At 44.8% G+C, this 19,326-nt stretch overlaps 1 pseudogene; it reads left to right on the top strand.

Annotated features, from left to right (window-relative positions):
- Positions 1–18,749, top strand: part of LOC138666765 (zinc finger protein 420-like) — a 94,363-nt pseudogene extending 75,614 nt beyond the window's left edge.
- Positions 18,750–19,326: the final 577 nt, after the last annotated feature.

Raw genomic sequence — 19,326 nt, 5'->3', positions numbered from 1 at the left:
ATTAATTGCCCACCCCTGGTATAGACAATGGTGTACCCTCCAGGGCTGTGGAGTCTAGTCCATTTTGGTGTAGTCGGGTTTGGAGTCGGTATAAAATGGACAGTGCTGGATGTGCTGTAAATGTTTTCATAATTTAGGAAAGTTATGAATTGCCCTATAAAAGTCTGTTCTTTTCCTGATCTAAGGATCTCGGTCGGGTTTTAGTTGAGATGAATCTGTGCTGCACTTTATGTACATGCTAAGTAGTGACCAGCGCTGTGGGGTCGGGAGTCAGGGAAATTGAGGAGTCAGAGGTTTGGCTTACCTTATCCACAGCCCTGGTACCCTCATGGAGACATACCATGCAGCTGCTGAATCGCCCCACCCCATGACCAGCATCCGGCCACTTCTGCCAACCATGTCCCTACTTCCAGGCCATGCCGATAAGCAACTGAACCTACAGACTTGTCTGGACAACTTCTATGACCCTACTGAATTTTTTTTTTTGGGGGGGGAGAGGGTGGCAATTTGTGTTCCTATGAGTCCCTACAATTTTTAGAACGCTCCTGGATCCTAGTGAGGTTTTACTCTATTTTAAAGGAAATATGTGACCCACCTAAAACTCAATTTAAACTAAGCAAATAATCATATAGGAGACTTAACCTCTAAAAAAACATGATTGATGCTTGGTTTTCTCAACTATGATTATCCAGAAATTGATCTTAATTTATTATGTAAATGAGGATACTGGGTGCTTTCTTGCTGTGGCCAGGCTCTGTGTTCCGTTCTGCCGCCTCCTCTTTTGATTGATGGCATTGACTTACCTAGAGTAAGTAATGCCTAGACTGGAAAACCGCTCTGCACACATTCACTGACCCTGCATGAGCAGAGCGCACAGTGTCAGTGCAGGAGATGAGCAGACACATACATCCCTCTCTCGTGTCTGCTGTGTCCGCTCTACTCTGATCCATGGAGATGAGTGGCTGCAGCAGGCCAGAGATGGATGTGTGCACTCCTGCAGTGTCAGTGTGTATGCATGCAGCCGATTTTTCAGTTCGGACTGCGCTCGCTCAGGGCAAGCAAGCACTATCAATCCGCAAAGGGGGAGGGGCAGTACGGTGCATTGAGAGTTTGTCCACACCAAGAGTGCTATTAGCCCTCTTATTTGCATACCTAAGGATTAGTTTCTGGATGATCCAATTCGAGAAAACTAAACAACAGATATGATTTTTATAGAGGCTAATTCCCCGATATGACTATCTGATTAGCTTAAACTGAGTTTTGGGGTGACAGACTCACATTACCGTCACTAATTTGGCGCTTTTGTATCAGATGCATATCTCCTGTTCCACTACATCCCACATATGCTCTATAGGATAGAGCGCTTGTAATTGTACAGGCTAGTAGAGTACACTGATGTTTTTGGCATATACAGTACAAGTCAAAAGTTTGGACGCACCTGTTCATGTTATGGTTACCTTAGTTTTATTATAATGTGCACATTCTAGATTTAGACTGAAGGCAGCAAAATGCTGAAGAAATACACATGAAAACAAGGAGTAAAGTAACGTGTGAAACAAACCAGTATGTGTATTGCTCTAACATCTGCTTGTGGAGTGGAGCTCCACCCGCGGTTATTAATCTTGACTATCAACCTGTTAAATGCCGCTTTCAATCTTTGACAGTGGTGTTTACAACGTGTGTCCCATTATGAATTGTTTGACAGATGTGGATCTGCTGAAGACCCCCATGCATGACATGTCATGGACATTTACCATGTTGCATGGAGTATTTGGAAATGTATTTCTGTATTTGTTTGTTATGGAGAGAATTTGTAATATGATTTTGAAATGAAGATAAATAGTAAAATATTTCACAATTGAATCATCAGTGTCAATAAGTGATATTTTGTGGTTTTGAGCTGGGACTGAGTGTCCTTAGTGAACTTGATTACTTTCCATCACAGCCAGAAGTAAGCTAGGATTAGTTCTGTGTCAGATGATATACAGTGGGGCAAAAAAGTATTTAGTCAGTCAGCAATAGTGCAAGTTCCACCACTTAAAAAGATGAGAGGCGTCTGTAATGTACATCATAGGTAGACCTCAACTATGGGAGACAAACTGAGAAAAAAAATCCAGAAAATCACATTGTCTGTTTTTTTTATCATTTTTTTTGCATATTATGGTGGAAAATAAGTATTTGGTCAGAAACAAACAATCAAGATTTCTGGCTCTCACAGACCTGTAACTTCTTCTTTAAGAGTCTCCTCTTTCCTCCACTCATTACCTGTAGTAATGGCACCTGTTTAAACTTGTTATCAGTATAAAAAGACACCTGTGCACACCCTCAAACAGTCTGACTCCAAACTCCACTATGGTGAAGACCAAAGAGCTATCAAAGGACAACAGAAACAAAATTGTAGCCCTGCACCAGGCTGGGAAGACTGAATCTGCAATAGCCAACCAGCTTGGAGTGAAGAAATCAACAGTGGGAGCAATAATTAGAAAATGGAAGACATACAAGACCACTGATAATCTCCCTCGATCTGGGGCTCCACGCAAAATCCCACCCCGTGGGGTCAGAATGATCACAAGAACGGTGAGCAAAAATCCCAGAACCACGCGGGGGGACCTAGTGAATGAACTGCAGAGAGCTGGGACCAATGTAACAAGGCCTACCATAAGTAACACACTACGCCACCATGGACTCAGATCCTGCAGTGCCAGACGTGTCTCACTGCTTAAGCCAGTACATGTCCGGGCTCGTCTGAAGTTTGCTAGAGAGCATTTGGATGATCCAGAGGAGTTTTGGGAGAATGTCCTATGGTCTGATGAAACCAAACTGGAACTGTTTGGTAGAAACACAACTTGTCGTGTTTGGAGGAAAAAGAATACTGAGTTGCATCCATCAAACACCATACCTACTGTAAAGCATGGTGGTGGAAACATCATGCTTTGGGGCTGTTTCTCTGCAAAGGGGCCAGGACGACTGATCCGGGTACATGAAAGAATGAATGGGGCCATGTATTGTGAGATTTTGAGTGCAAACCTCCTTCCATCAGCAAGGGCATTGAAGATGAAACGTGGCTGGGTCTTTCAACATGACAATGATCCAAAGCACACCGCCAGGGCAAAGAAGGAGTGGCTTCGTAAGAAGCATTTCAAGGTCCTGGAGTGGCCTAGCCAGTCTCCAGATCTCAACCCTATAGAAAACCTTTGGAGGGAGTTGAAAGTCCGTGTTGCCAAGCGAAAAGCCAAAAACATCACTGCTCTAGAGGAGATCTGCATGGAGGAATGGGCCAACATACCAACAACAGTGTGTGGCAACCTTGTGAAGACTTACAGAAAACGTTTGAACTCTGTCATTGCCAACAAAGGATATATTAAAAAGTATTGAGATGAAATTTTGTTTCTAACCAAATACTTATTTTCCACCATAATATGCAAATAAAATGATAAAAAAACAGACAATGTGATTTTCTGGATTTTTTTTCTCAGTTTGTCTCCCATAGTTGAGGTCTACCTATGATGTAAATTACAGACGCCTCTCATCTTTTTAAGTGGTGGAACTTGCACTATTGCTGACTGACTAAATACTTTTTTGCCCCACTGTAGCTGCCACAATCGCCCTCCCTCAACCCAATTGAGATGCTTTGGGATGAGTTGCATTATAGAGTGAAAATAAAGCAGCCAACAAGTGCTCAGCACCTCTGGGAACCCCCCTTCAAGGCATTTGGAAAGCCATTCCAGGTGACTATCTGATGAAGCTGCTAGACAGAACGCCAAGGGTATGTTATCATCAGAATAGGGCTGGAGTCGCACTAGCGTATAAAAAAAATTGGTCCAATGTTGAGCCAGAAAAGTAGGACCAGTGTCATGCGAGTACAATGCGACTTTTCTCAACTAGCATCTGTATGACATGCTTATGCAATCCATATGCAATGCATTTTTAACATCGTCTGCTACATACTGTAATTCTCTGTAATTTAATGCCAGTTTTCAAACTAATAAAGCAATCTTATACATAGATATAGGTAGAATATATAGATATTATGTAGACATTTCATTTCACAAGCCCCATACATATAATAAAATGTCACCCTTTATTGCCTTTGATGTGGCACTAAAGGATGTTTTGCCTTTTTAAACATTAAATAATTGAAAAAAACCGAAGTGGGGTTCCCTCCATTTTTGATAACAAGCAAAGCAGACAGCTGTGAGCTGATATTAATAGGCTGGGAAGGTCTATGGTTATTCTACCCTTCCCAGCCTAAAAATACCAGCCTGCAGCCTCCCCGGAATTGGCGCATCCATTAGATGCGCCAATTCTAGTACTTTGCCCGGCTCTTCCTGATTAACTTGGTGTGGTGGCAAATGGGGTATTGGTTTATGGGTTTAATGTTAGCTTTGCAATGTCAGCTAGCATCAAGCCCAGGAGTTAGTAATGGAGAGCCGTCTATCAGACACCCCCATTACTAACCCAGTAATCATACATAAAAACACACACAGAAAAAAAGTGTAATTAAACACTCCCCTACACCTCATTCACCAATTTAATTTAAAAACAAAACTATCATCCGAAGTAAGGGAACCTGAGAGACAGAAAAGGAAAGAATGAAATAAAGGCAAGAAACACTCCCTCGTTCACCACTTATTAGAAAACAATCCCCACAGCTACGATGTAATCCATTGCATGCCCACACTGTTAATATATATATATATGTATTATCAGCTGTGAGCTGATATTAATAGACCTGGAAAGGTTAATGATTATCTGTCTCTTCCCAGCCTGATTATATAAGCCCACACCTGTCTGCTTTTCCTTAGCTGGTTATTAAATACAGTGGGGAAAAAAAATATTTAGTCAGTCAGCAATAGTGCAAGTTCCACCACTTAAAAAGATGAGAGGCGTCTGTAATTTACATCATAGGTAGACCTCAACTATGGGAGACAAACTGAGAAAAAAAAATCCAGAAAATCACATTGTCTGTTTTTTTAACATTTTATTTGCATATTATGGTGGAAAATAAGTATTTGGTCAGAAGCAAACAATCAAGATTTCTGGCTCTCACAGACCTGTAACTTCTTCTTTAAGAGTCTCCTCTTTCCTCCACTCATTACCTGTAGTGATGGCACCTGTTTAAAATTGTTATCAGTATAAAAAGACACCTGTGCACACCCTCAAACAGTCTGACTCCAAACTCCACTATGGTGAAGACCAAAGAGCTGTCAAAGGACACCAGAAACAAAATTGTAGCCCTGCACCAGGCTGGGAAGACTGAATCTGCAATAGCCAACCAGCTTGGAGTGAAGAAATCAACAGTGGGAGCAATAATTAGAAAATGGAAGACATACAAGACCACTGATAATCTCCCTCGATCTGGGGCTCCACGCAAAATCCCACCCCGTGGGGTCAGAATGATCACAAGAACGGTGAGCAAAAATCCCAGAACCACGCGGGGGGGCCTAGTGAATGAACTGCAGAGAGCTGGGACCAATGTAACAAGGCCTACCATAAGTAACACACTACGCCACCATGGACTCAGATCCTGCAGTGCCAGACGTGTCCCACTGCTTAAGCCAGTACATGTCCGGGCCCGTCTGAAGTTTGCTAGAGAGCATTTGGATGATCCAGAGGAGTTTTGGGAGAATGTCCTATGGTCTGATGAAACCAAACTGGAACTGTTTGGTAGAAACACAACTTGTTGTGTTTGGAGGAAAAAGAATACTGAGTTGCATCCATCAAACACCATACCTACTGTAAAGCATGGTGGGGGAAACATCATGCTTTGGGGCTGTTTCTCTGCAAAGGGGCCAGGAGGACTGATCCGGGTACATGAAAGAATGAATGGGGCCATGTATCGTGAGATTTTGAGTGCAAACCTCCTTCCATCAGCAAGGGCATTGAAGATGAAACGTGGCTGGGTCTTTCAACATGACAATGATCCAAAGCACACCGCCAGGGCAACGAAGGAGTGGCTTCGTAAGAAGCATTTCAAGGTCCTGGAGTGGCCTAGCCAGTCTCCAGATCTCAACCCCATAGAAAACCTTTGGAGGGAGTTGAAAGTCTGTGTTGCCAAGCGAAAAGCCAAAAACATCACTGGTCTAGTGGAGATCTGCATGGAGGAATGGGCCAACATACCAACAACAGTGTGTGGCAACCTTGTGAAGACTTACAGAAAACGTTTGACCTCTGTCATTGCCAACTAAGGATATATTACAAAGTATTGAGATGAAATTTTGTTTCTGACCAAATACTTATTTTCCACCATAATATGCAAATAAATTGTTAAAAAAGCAGACAATGTGATTTTCTGGATTTTTTTTTCTCAGTTTGTCTCCCATAGTTGAGGTCTACCTATGATGTAAATTACAGACGCCTCTCATCTTTTTAAGTGGTGGAACTTGCACTATTGCTGACTGACTAAATACTTTTTTGCCCCACTGTATAGGGGGAGGTCACACGTCATATTTTTTTTATTTTAGTTAGTTATTTATTTAATAGGTTTAATAAGGCTAAACACCCATTAGTGCCACATGAAAGTCACTAAAGGGAGTTTATTATATGTAGTTGGCTTGTGACATTAAATTTGTCTATCTAATCTACTGTTAGGGCTAGCGGAACGCACCAAATAATAAGACAGATAGAATAAGGTGCGTTCGCAGCCCGGGGTCCACCGTGCAGAGATGGAACCTGCTGCCAAGTAATGACGGACTATATGGCGGTACAAAGTGAATACACACATGGGCTAACCTCACCCTGTGTGAAGGAAGCGAACCCTGTTACGTCACAGGGCCGTGATACCGCACCAAGAGCGCAAGCAACGAGTCTCAGAACTCAATCACAAGACACAGGATTTGAGTACATAGACCTCATGCGCTCGACACCGCTACTGAGGTGTCAGAGTGACAGCAATAGAAGCACGAGAGTGCTTGCAGTGCCACACTGGCGAACGCCACTAACCACCCAGGCTTGGGTCAGGAAAGCGCTGTGAAAGCACAAGGCGCCGCATTGGCGGTCACAGCAATAAGACGCTGTATTGTGTGTTTACGTGCTGATGGCTAAGTCGGGCGCTAGATAGCAAACATACACCTTCCGCGAACAGTCATCCAATAGGGAGGGTTATTTAAAGAGCGACTTTCACTCACAACACACACACATTTACAAATGTACACTAGCGCATGGCCGTGCGGTCATGCACAGCTGACAGTTAGGTCCATATATATTTGGACAGAGACAACATTTTTCTAATTTTGGTCATAGACATTACCACAATGAATTTTAAACAAAACAATTCAGATGCAGTTGAAGTTCAGACTTTCAGCTTTCATTTGAGGGTATCCACATTAAAATTGGATGATGGGTTAAGGAGTTTCAGCTCCCTAACTTGTGCCACCCTGTTTTTAAAGGGACCAAAAGTAATTGGACAGATTCAATAATTTTAAATAAAATGTTCATTTTTAGTACTTGGTTGAAAACCCTTTGTTGGCAATCACTACCTGAAGTCTTGAACTCATGGACATCACCAGACGCTGCGTTTCCTCCTTTTTGATGCTTTGCCAGGCCTTCACTGCGGTGGTTTTCAGTTGCTGTTTGTTTGTGGGCCTTTCTGTCTGAAGTTTAGTCTTTAACAAGTGAAATGCTGCTCAATTGGGTTGAGATCAGGTGACTGACTTGGCCATTCAAGAATATTCCACTTCTTAGCTTTAATAAACTCCTGGGTTGCTTTGGCTTTATGTTTTGGGTCATTGTCCATCTGTAGTATGAAACGACGACCAATCAGTTTGGCTGGATCTGGGCACACAGTATGGCTCTGAAGACCTCAGAATTCATCCGGCTGCTTCTGTCCTGTGTCACATCATCAATAAACACTAGTGACCCAGTGCCACTGGCAGCCATGCATGCCCGCGCCATCACACTGCCTCCGCCGGGTTTTACAGATGATGTGGTATTCTTTGGATCATGAGCTGTACCACACCTTCGCATACTTTTCTCTTTCCATCATTCTTGTAGAAGTTGATCTTGGTTTCATCTGTCCAAAGAATGTTCTTCCAGAACTGTGCTGGCTTTTTTAGATGTTTTTTAGCAAAAGCCAGCCTAGCCTTTTTATTCTTGATTCTTATGAGTGGCTGCACCGTGCAGTGAACCCTCTGTAGTTACTTTCATGCAGTCTTCTTTCTATGGTAGATTTGGATATTGAATAGCCGACCTCCTGGAGAGTGTTGGTCACTTGGTTGACTGTTGTGAAGGGGTTTCTCTTCACCATGGAGATTATTCTCCGATCATCCACCACTGTTGTCTTCCGTGGGCGCCCAGGTCTTTTTGCATTGATGAGTTCACCAGTGCTTTTTTTTCTTTCTCAGGATGTACCAAACTGTAGATTTTGCCACTCCTAATATTGTAGCAATTTTTCAGATGGGTTTTTTCTGTTTTCGCAGCTTAAGGATGGCTTGTTTCACCTGCATGGAGAGCTCCTTTGACCAGATGTTTACTTCACAGCAAAACCTTCCAAATGCAAGCACCACACCTCAAATCAACTCCAGGCCTTTTATCTGTTTAACTGAGAATGACATAACGAAGGGATTGCCCACACCTGACCATGAAATAGCCTTGGAGTCAATTGACCAATTACTTTTGGTCCCTTTAAAAACAGGGTGGCACATGTTAAGGAGCTGAAACTCCTAAACCCTTCATCCAATTTAAATGCGGATACCCTCAAATGAAAGCTGAAAGTCTGAACTTCAACTGCATCAGAATTGTTTTGTTTAAAATTCATTGTGGTCATGTCTATAACCAAAATTAGAAAAATGTTGTCTCTGTCCAAATATATATGGACCTAACTGTATATAGTTGCAGCACGTTCAGGACCTTCCAATAAAGGACCAATGGGAAGCTGCTACCAAAGTTTTGCCCTTTCAGGACCTTCCTGGAGGACCAATGGGATGTGCTGCAGTACCTGAGCATGTGACCCTCGATCTCCAATGGGAGATCTTGCCCTGGGCATGCTCAGAAAGAGAAAAGCAGGACTTAGCCCCAAAAGCATCTGCTCGCCGCTGCCCAACACTGACTTCAATGGCAGAAGCAGGAAAAGCAGCAGTAACTCTTTGTACAGAGTGAGACTGAGCAAGACGCTGGGACCGACGTCTCTGCTGAGCAGACTCCACTGCGGCTGGATAAGAATGGGAGACCGCAGCGGAGATGGCTCGAGATTCCCCTTGTGCAGAAGCGGGAACTCGACACCTAACATTACCCACCCTCCTAGGACCCCCCCCCCCCCTCCTTGGGCCTCGCTACGCTCGAAGGCAGCAATGAGCTGTGGGGCCCGAATGTTTTCAGCAGGCTCCCAGGACCTGTCCTCTGGGCCATAACCCTTCCAATCCACCAGATAGAACTTTTTGCCACGTACCACCTTGCACCCCAAAATAGCGTTCACCTCGTAATCGTCCGTAGACGAACCCAATGTCCCGGCAGATGACTCGGGAAAACCGGGACATGTATACGGGTTTCAAGAGGGACACATGAAAGGTGTCGGTGATACCCAAGCGTGGAGGAAGAGCCAGACGGTAGACCACAGGGTTAACCTGTTCAAGGACCTTGAAGGGACCCAAGTAGCGAGGTGCAAACTTAGTGGACTCAACACGCAGCCTGATGTTACGGGCGGAGAGCCACACTAAGTCGCCAGGAGCAAAGGTCGGAGCGGGACGCCGGTGAGCATCGGCGGAGGACCTCATTCTCTCCTTGGAGGCCCGAATGGCATCCTAAGTGCGGTCCCAAATGTTCCGTGCCTCCACAGCCCAGTCTGCCACCCTGGAGTCAGCAGAAGACACAGGCATGGGCACAGGGACACGCGGATGCTGGCCGTAATTTAGGAGGAATGGAGTCTGACCGGTGGAGTCGGCTACGGCGTTGTTAAGCGCAAACTCTGCCCACGGTAGCAAGGATGCCCAGTCATCCTGCCTGGCAGAAACAAAATGTCGTAAATATGTGACCAAGGTCTGGTTGGCCCTCTCTACCAACCCATTCGTCTCGGGATGATATGCCGAAGAGAGATTCAACTCAATACTGAGTAGACGACAAAGCTCTCTCCAGAATCGAGACGCAAACTGGGGACCCCGGTCACTAACAATTTTGTCTCGCATACCGTGTAGGCGAAAGATATGTTTGATGAACAAGACAGCCAACGCCCGTGCAGAAGGTAGCCGTGGAAGAGGCACCAAGTGCACCATTTTGGAAAAATGGTCGGTGATCACCCAGATAATGGTGTAGTTACGAGACTTGGGTAAGCCCACCACAAAGTCCATCTTGACCATCTCCCAGGGCCTGTCCGCCACCGGCAGAGGGTAAAGCAAACCAGCTGGCCATTGCCGAGGGGACTTGTTCTTGGCGCAAGAGACACACGCCCGAACATATTCTGCGACATCACGAGCCATATGCGGCCACCAGTATGTCCTCGCCAGTAACTCCGATGTCATTTTGGAACCAAAATGTCCACCCACCCTGGATGAGTGTGCCCAAGAGAGAACCTCCGGTCGCAAACTGGATGGTACAAAAGTCTTGCCCGGAGGCACAGACTCTAGCGAAACCGGGGCCACAGTTCTCAAGCTCTCGGTGGGGACAATATGCCGAGGCTCCTCTTCCTCCTCTGCAGATGACACAACGGAGTGAGAGAGAGCGTCGGCCCGAATGTTCTTCTCCCCAGAAAGAAAATGGAGGGTGAAATGAAACCGGGAGAAGAATAAGGACCATCTGGCCTGGCGAGAATTCAACCGCTGGGCTGTCTGCAGGTACACCAAATTTTTATGGTCTGTGAAGACTTGGAAGGGAAAACGTGCTCCCTCCAAGAGATGTCTCCACTCCGAGAAAGCCAACTTCATGGCTAGCAACTCCCTGTCCCCGATGGAATAATTCCTCTCTGCTGGTGAGAAGGTCTTAGAAAAGAAGAAGCAAGGATGCTTCCGACCTTGAGCATCCTTTTGGAAGAGGACTGCTCCAGCACCAACAGAAGAGGCATCCACCTCCATGATAAATGGCTTATCAACATCGGGGCGATGTAGGATGGGAGCGCTAGCGAAGTGTGATTTTATGGAGTTATAGGCATTGGAGACCTCCTCAGACCACAATTTGGGATTTGCCCCTTTCTTGGTGAGGGCAACCAAGGGAGATACCAAAGTTGAGAAGTGCGGAATGAACTGGCGATAATAATTAATGAACCCCATAAAGCGCTGCACCGCTTTAAGAGAATGGGGTTCCTGCCAGTCCATCACAGCCTGTAGTTTGGCAGGATCCATAGCCAATCCCTGGGCAGAGATGATGTAGCCTAGGAAAGGTAAGGACTCCTGCTCGAACATACACTTCTCCAACTTGGCATAGAGGGAGTTTGCCCGTAGGAGGTCGAAGACTTTGCAAACATCTCTCCGGTGGGAGTCAATATCTGGAGAGTAGATGAGAATATCATCCAGATAGACTACGACCGAGGTGGAAAGCATATCCCGGAAGATGTCGTTCACAAAGTCTTGGAAAACGGCTGGGGCATTACAGAGCCCGAAGGGCATCACCAGATATTCATAGTGCCCATCCCTGGTGTTAAAAGCCGTCTTCCATTCGTCCCCCTCACGGATGCGAATCAGGTTGTAAGCACCCCGCAGATCTAATTTAGTAAATACCCTTGCTCCCCGGAGCCTATCGAAGAGCTCAGATATCAAGGGCAAAGGATACTTATTCTTAACGGTGATGGCGTTAAGACCCCTGTAGTCTATGCATGGACGCAATTCCCCATTCTTCTTCTGTACGAAGAAGAACCCTGCCCCAGCAGGTGACACTGACTTCCTAATGAATCCTCTTGCCAGATTTTCCTGGATGTACTGTGACATTGCCTCCGTCTCCGGGAGAGATAACGGATAGACTCGACCCCGGGGAGGCTCAGCACCAGGCAAGAGATCAATAGGACAGTCATAGGGGCGGAAGGGTCTCCGCCGCCCTTTTGGAGAACACGTCTGCATAAGACCAATACTGCTTGGGGAGAGAGGATAGATCTGCGGGTACCTCTGTAGTAGCAACCTGAACGCACTCCCTCTGACACCTACCCCCACAAGATTCGCCCCATCCCAGAATTCTGCCTGAGGACCACTCGATATGAGGAGAGTGGTACCGTAGCCAAGGTATTCCCAACAGGACCTCATCAATTCCCCCAGGAATGACGAGCAGAGATATAATCTCCTGATGAGATGGCGACATGGACAGAGTAAAAGGGATGGTCTGGTGTGTTATCTGTAAGGGCAGTGTCGACCCATTCACCACTCGTACCGTTACTGGTTGAGCTAGCATAACCAGGGGTATTGCGTGACGTTGGGCGAAGGCAGAAGACCTAAAATTGCCCTCCGCCCCAGAATCCACGCAGAGCTCTACCGAGTGGGAGAATGAGCCTATAATAATTGTCCCCTTAAAGGACAATTTAGAGGCAAACGTCGCCGTGTCTAGTGTACCTCCACCTACTACCACTAGACGCTGACGTTTCCTCGACCGCTGAGGACATCTGGTGGCTAGATGTCCTGACTGCTGGCAAACATGACAGACCTTGAGTGCACAAGCGGTCCGGGACTTAGATCCCGCTTGTGACACTTCCATGGCCTCATGTGACTCAGGAACCAGGACCGGAGATTCCAGAGGTTTGGCGAAGGTAGGAGCCAGCCGAAACCTCTGCCTACACTGGGCTCGCTCTAACCTCCGCTCGTTAAAACGGAGGTCAATTCGAGTGGAGACAGTTATTAACTCCTCCAGTGTGGCAGGAATCTCCCTAGTGGCCAGAGCGTCCTTAACGTGATCAGCCAGGTTCCTCCAAAATATGGGGATAAGGGCTTTATCCGACCAGTCCAGCTCAGAAGCTAAAGTGCGGAATTGGACGGCAAAATGACTGGCCAAGGACTCACCCTGAGTTAATGCCAGCAGTTGGAGCGCAGTATCATGGGTGACTTGAGGTCCTAAAAAGACCTGTTTCAGAGTGCTCAGGAACAGCGGAGCACTCTGCCACGCTCCCACAGCGGCGTAGCCCATTCCAACGCCCTGTCCGACAAGAGAGACACTATAAATCCCACCTTAGCCCGCTCTGTGGGAAAACGTGCAGCCAGGAGCTCGAGGTGAATAGAGCACTGACTCACGAATCCCCTACAAAATTTGCTATCACCAGAAAATTTTTCTGGCAGCGGGAGGCGAGATAATGTCGGAACAGGGGTGGCAATGGACAAGGTTGCTGCAGCCACGCTAGCAGCCTGTACAGCAACTGCGGTAACATCCACAGCTGAGGTTGAGCTCTCGAGAGCCGCCAACCTACCCTCCAGCTGCTGGATATACCGCAAGGATTGCTGTTTGTCCGTCATTACTAGCCAGACCCTGGCGCTAGTGTAATGTTAGGGCTAGCGGAACGCACCAAATAATAAGACAGATAGAGTATGGTGCGTTCGCAGCCCGGGGTCCACCGTGCAGAGATGGAACCTGCTGCCAAGTAATGATGGACTATATGGCGGTACAAAGTGAATACACACATGGGCTAACCTCACCCTGTGTGAAGGAAGCGAACCCTGTTACGTCACAGGGCCGTGGTACCACACCAAGAGCGCAAGCAACGAGTCTCAGAACTCAATCACAAGACACAGGATTTGAGTACATAGACCTCATGCGCTCGACACCGCTACTGAGGTGTCAGAGTAACAGCAATAGAAGCACGAGAGTGCATGCAGTGCCGCACTGGCGAACGCCACTAACCACCCAGGCTTGGGTCAGGAAAGCGCTGTGAAAGCACAAGGCGCCGCACTGGCGGTCACAGCAATAAGACGCTGTATTGTGTGTTTACGTGCTGATGGCTAAGTTGGGCGCTAGATAGCAAACATACACCTTCCGCGAACAGTCATCCAATAGGGAGGGTTATTTAAAGAGCGACTTTCACTCACAACACACACACACATTTACAAATGTACACTAGCGCATGGCCGTGCGGTCATGCGCAGCTTATATAGTTGCAGCACGTTCAGGACCTTCCAATAAAGGACCAATGGGAAGCTGCTACCAAAGTTTTGCCCTTTCAGGACCTTCCTGGAGGACCAATGGGATGTGCTGCATTACCTGAGCATGTGACCCTCGATCTCCAATGGGAGATCTTGCCCTGGGCATGCTCAGAAAGAGAAAAGCAGGACTTAGCCCCAAAAGCATCTGCTCGCCGCTGCCCAACACTGACTTCAATGGCAGAAGCAGGAAAAGCAGCAGTAACTCTTTGTACAGAGTGAGACTGAGCAAGACGCTGGGACCGACGTCTCTGCTGAGCAGACTCCACTGCGGCTGGATAAGAATGGGAGACCGCAGTGGAGATGGCTCGAGATTCCCCTTGTGCAGAAGCGGGAACTCGACACCTAACATCTACATATCTATTCTATTCTATCCTGACTGTTCGGGCTGTGAACTTAACCCTCCGTCACATACAACTGATCTGACAGGCGCTTCTCTTTTACTTTCATTTCTCCTTCCTCACCAGATTGTGAGGAAACCCCCTCCCTCCAGGTAGTCTCCTGTCTCTTGAAAGTCTGTGAAACCTGATATCACAGTTGGATTTCAGAGCTTCAGGGGAGAGGATATAGCTGCACAGATCTCTCAGGCTCATTGTATGTGAATACGTCACATTCAGTAAGGTTGGTATTTTATGTTTTTATTCATCACAATAGTTTATTTAGCTTGTTTTATGAATGTATAGCACAAAATGTGAGGATATTTAATAGAAATAAGGGAGATTTTATAAAACAAAGTGTGCTGCTCAGGCATATACAGTAGTTCCCTAACATATTCCTTCTCTTGCTTCAGATTATCTGCTGAAATGGAGAGGAAAATGTACAATTTATCCAAACAACTTGATGTTGAGGAAGTAACAAACATGCTGTTAGATGATAGAGACCTCACACTGAATGAGGATTTAGGAGAGGAAAGTGAGATTGATTCTCATGATGAGGTGGAAGAATGTGTCCTGGATTCTGAAACAGAGCAAGATGGTGACAGTGGTGAGGATGAAGAAGTTGGATCATATTATATTGGAAAAGATAAAAATACTAAATGGAACAAGAAGCCATTCCAGAAAAAACGTAGGGAACCTTTAAACATTATTACTCACCTTCCTGCAGTAATAGGAACTGCACGTAATGCAAAAACTGCAGTTGAATGCTGGAACAGTATATTTACAGATGACATTCTGGACTCTATTGTCACATATACCAACCAATATATAGACATTATAAAGGACAAGTACATCTGCAACAGAACCATCAAGCCCACAGATGAAATAGAACTGCGTGCTTTTTTTTGATTACTGTACCTTGCAGGAGCTTATAGGGCAAATAGACAAAGTTTGGAGGAACTTTGGGGTAAAGATGGGGATGGAGTTGAAAAATTTAGCCTTGTTATGTCCATAAACAGATTCAAGATTCTAATTCGTTGCCTTCGGTTTGACGACAGAACTACCCGAACCGAACGCAAAACACATGACCGACTTGCTCCAATTCGTGATATATTTCAAAGATTTGTTGTAAACTGTAAACAAAGTTATTACCCTGGAGAGAATCTCACTATTGACGAAATGCTCCCTGGTTTTCGTGGTAGATGTGCCTTTCGTCAATATATTCCATCAAAGCCAAACAAATATGGAATAAAAATTTATGCCCTTGTTGATGCCAGTAAGACCTACACTTACAACCTGGAAGTTTATGCAGGAAAACAACCAGAAGGTCCTTACTGTGTGAGCAACAAACCCATTGATGTTGTAAAAAGACTGGCTGAACCCTTATTTGGATCAGGTCGCAATATTACAGCTGACAATTGGTTTGCAAGTTGTGATCTGATTGATTATCTGAAAATTCAGAAGCTGTCATATGTGGGAACTGTAAGAAAAAACAAAAGGGAATTGCCGCCACAGTTTGTAAGTGTGAAAGAGAGACAACAGTACAGCAGTATGTTTGCATTCCATAATGGAAAGGCTTTAGTTTCCTATGTACCACATGCCAAAAAAATCGTACTTCTTCTATCAACACTTCATGATGATGCTGCCATCGATCCTGGGACTGGGGCAGAAAAAAAAACCGGAGATAATTACATTTTACAATGCCACCAAAGGGGGTGTGGATACAGCAGATCAGATGTGCTCCACTTTCAACGTCAGCAGAAACATCAAACGCTGGCCAATGGTCATATTTTTTGCTATGTTGAATTTGGGTGGTATAAATTCACAAGTAATTTATCTTGAAAACAAGCTTGAACCACTCCGTAGACGATTGTATCTGAAAAAATTGGCCCATGAACTAGTACTTGGAGAGCTACGCAGGAGAAGCGTGAAAACAATCGGTATCCCCTCTCGCCTTCAAGTTCAGCTCAAAAGGTTCCGCCCAGAAGATGATGGTGAAAAGTCACCATCTGCACCACCTCACAAAAGAAGGAGATGCACCACCTGCCAAACGGAAAGCGGAACCAGAAGGCTTTCAAATTATGAATGTCTCAAATGTCATAAAGCAATTTGCCTGACACATGCAAAAATGGTGTGTAATTCTTGCTATTTGCTCTGCAAGTGTGACTTTTCTGGGGAAACCTCAGCATCTACTTCTGATTGAATATGTTTTTAATGGTACTTAAGGTACCTTAAAATTAAGTTTGTGTTCAAAAATTTTCTTTGTACATTTTTTTGAGAGAGTCGAACTGGGGACTATTTGGCGGGAATTTTGAAAAGTTTGTATTTCATAGTTATTAGTTTTATGTTAAGTAAATGTTTTTTTTTGCAACTGATTATGTGTAGTCTCTTTTTTTATTACATCCCTATGAAGGTCGCTGATCACTTTTAGAGCACTGAAATTACAAACATTAGATATTATAGGTATTTTTCCAGCAGGCGCCTGACAGGCACATTGTATGTGAACTCGTTAGTCCGAATATTGTATGTGACGGAGGGTTAATGCACTTCATTGATTAAATGCTGGGTTTTATTTGAGGTGTGTGTGTGTGTGTGTGTGTGTGAGAGAGAAAATCAAAAGACACCCGCATAGTCTTTGTGCAGTGCTTTTTTTTTTTTTCCTCGCACACATTGACTTTCATTGACGAGTGTGATCATATTCTCGCATCCACTCGCAGCATGCTGACATTTTTTTCTCAGTCTAATTAGAGCTGAGGAAAAACTCGATGAGCGCTGACTAAAAGGGGGGCGTACTTTGAGGAATCCTATACATATTTGTTTCAACGGTGTTGTAGTTTTGCTGCCTTCAGTCTGAGTCTACAGTGTGCACCTTCAAACTTTTGACAAGTACTGTAAATAGAATTAGTGTGTGTATTCTACACAGCATATTATCTTGTTAAAACTAGCTATTAGAAAAAAAGTTGATATTATCCTGGAATATACCTATAAAATTGATATTCAGGTAGTCTTTTATACCTTTGGAATACTCCGTATGGATGGTTCGAATGTGCTGACAAGGGTAAGACGGAGGTTCAGATAAGGTAATTATTACATATACCTGTAAATAAGTGACTACCATGTAAATACATGTCTTTGTCACACATTTAAGTTAAAATCTGAGAAGCATCATAAAATAAGTCTATTTTGTGGTTTGTAAAACCAAAAAGTATAATCAAATCTTATTTTTTATCTAGCAGAAAATCCTAGTAAGAACTTGGAAGAAAACTTCTGTGCAACTACAAATTATATAGAAGACGTGAAAGATACCTTGCAACATTCGTCAGCAGAAAATCTCACTCATAATGTACCTATGGAACTTCATACTACAGAGCTGTTCTCTAATCTTGAAGAACGTTCTCCTAACCAATCACAAATTGTTACAAGCCAGACAGACGGTGCGATGTTTCAATGTGGTGAATGTGGAAAGCAGTTTACAAAAAACGCAAATCTTTTCCAACATAAAAAAATTCACACAGGGAAGAAGCCATACTCCTGTTCAGAATGTGGAAAATGTTTTACACGTAAATCAGTTCTCAATCAACATGAAATGATTCACACAGGCCAGAAGCCATTTACGTGTTTGGAATGTGGGAAATCTTTTAATCAGAAATCCTTTCTTTTTAAACATAAAAAAATTCACTCAGGAGAGAAACCATTTGCATGTTCTGAGTGTGGAAAATGTTTTACTCAAAAACCTCACCTTGTTCAACATCAAAGAACTCACACTGGGGAGAAACCATTTTCTTGCTCTAAATGTGAAAAATGTTTTGCTAGTAAAGCAAAGGAAAGAGAGCATCAGAGAACTCACACAGGAGAGAAACCTTACTCATGTTCTGAATGTGGGATATGTTTTGCTCAGAAACCTTCTCTTGTTGAACATCAGAGGATTCACACAGGGGAAAAGCCATATTTGTGTTCAGAATGTGGGACATGTTTTATTACTAAAACCAAACTTAGGGATCATCAGAGAACTCACACAGGGGAGCAACCATTTTCATGTTCTGAATGTGGAAAATGTTTTAACCAGAAATCATATCTTGTTAACCATCAAAAAATTCACTCTGAAATGAAGCCATATTCATGTTCTGAATGTGGAAAATGTTTTATCAAGAAATCCAAACTTGTTTATCATTGTAGAGTTCACTCTGGGGAGAGGCCATTTTCATGTACTGAATGTGGAAAATGCTTTACTCAAAAATCAACTCTTGTTAGCCATCAGAAAATTCACTCTTGAAAGAAGTCATTTTCTCTTTCGCCTCATTGGGGGACACAGACCGTGGGTGTATGCTGCTGCCAATAGGAGGCTGACACTAAGTGATACAAAAAAAGTTAGCTCCTCCCCTGCAGTATATACCCTCCTGCTGGCTCTCAGCTAACCAGTTCTTGCTTAGTGTCTGTAGGAGGCACATGGGTCTGTTTCAGACCCCAACGTTTTTATTTTATTGTTTATTTTTCTGTAAATTTTTATTTTTTAATTAACGGAGTGAAGGGGGCGACGGTTCCTTTCAAGGTTCCGATCTCCCCCGAACCATCAACAGGCGAGCACGGCGAGTATACCTCCCCGTACCCTTTCCTGCGACGTGGGAAGCCATGCCTGAGCTCACTTCAGGGGCGACGGTTCCTTTCATGGTCCCGATCTCCCCACACCAGCATCAGGCGACCACATGGAGTGTCGCCTCCATGTATCCTCTCCTGGAGCCAGGCCTAATGCCGGACAACTGGCCCTGTCCACCCGGACTGAACTCCGTGGCTGTACAGAGGCCCCTCTCTATGGCGTCCGAGCAGCCCCCACTGTCCCACCATTGTGAAAGCGGATGGCACAAGGAGGCGGACGGTTCCTCTCCACCTCCCTAACAAACGGATGATGGATTGAGGCT

Source organism: Ranitomeya imitator, chromosome 2 (assembly GCF_032444005.1).
Source record: "Ranitomeya imitator isolate aRanImi1 chromosome 2, aRanImi1.pri, whole genome shotgun sequence".
NCBI classification, from domain to species: Eukaryota; Metazoa; Chordata; class Amphibia; order Anura; family Dendrobatidae; genus Ranitomeya; species Ranitomeya imitator.
Note: the sequence above shows the minus strand (reverse complement) of the source record. Positions and strands in the feature narration are given on the sequence as shown.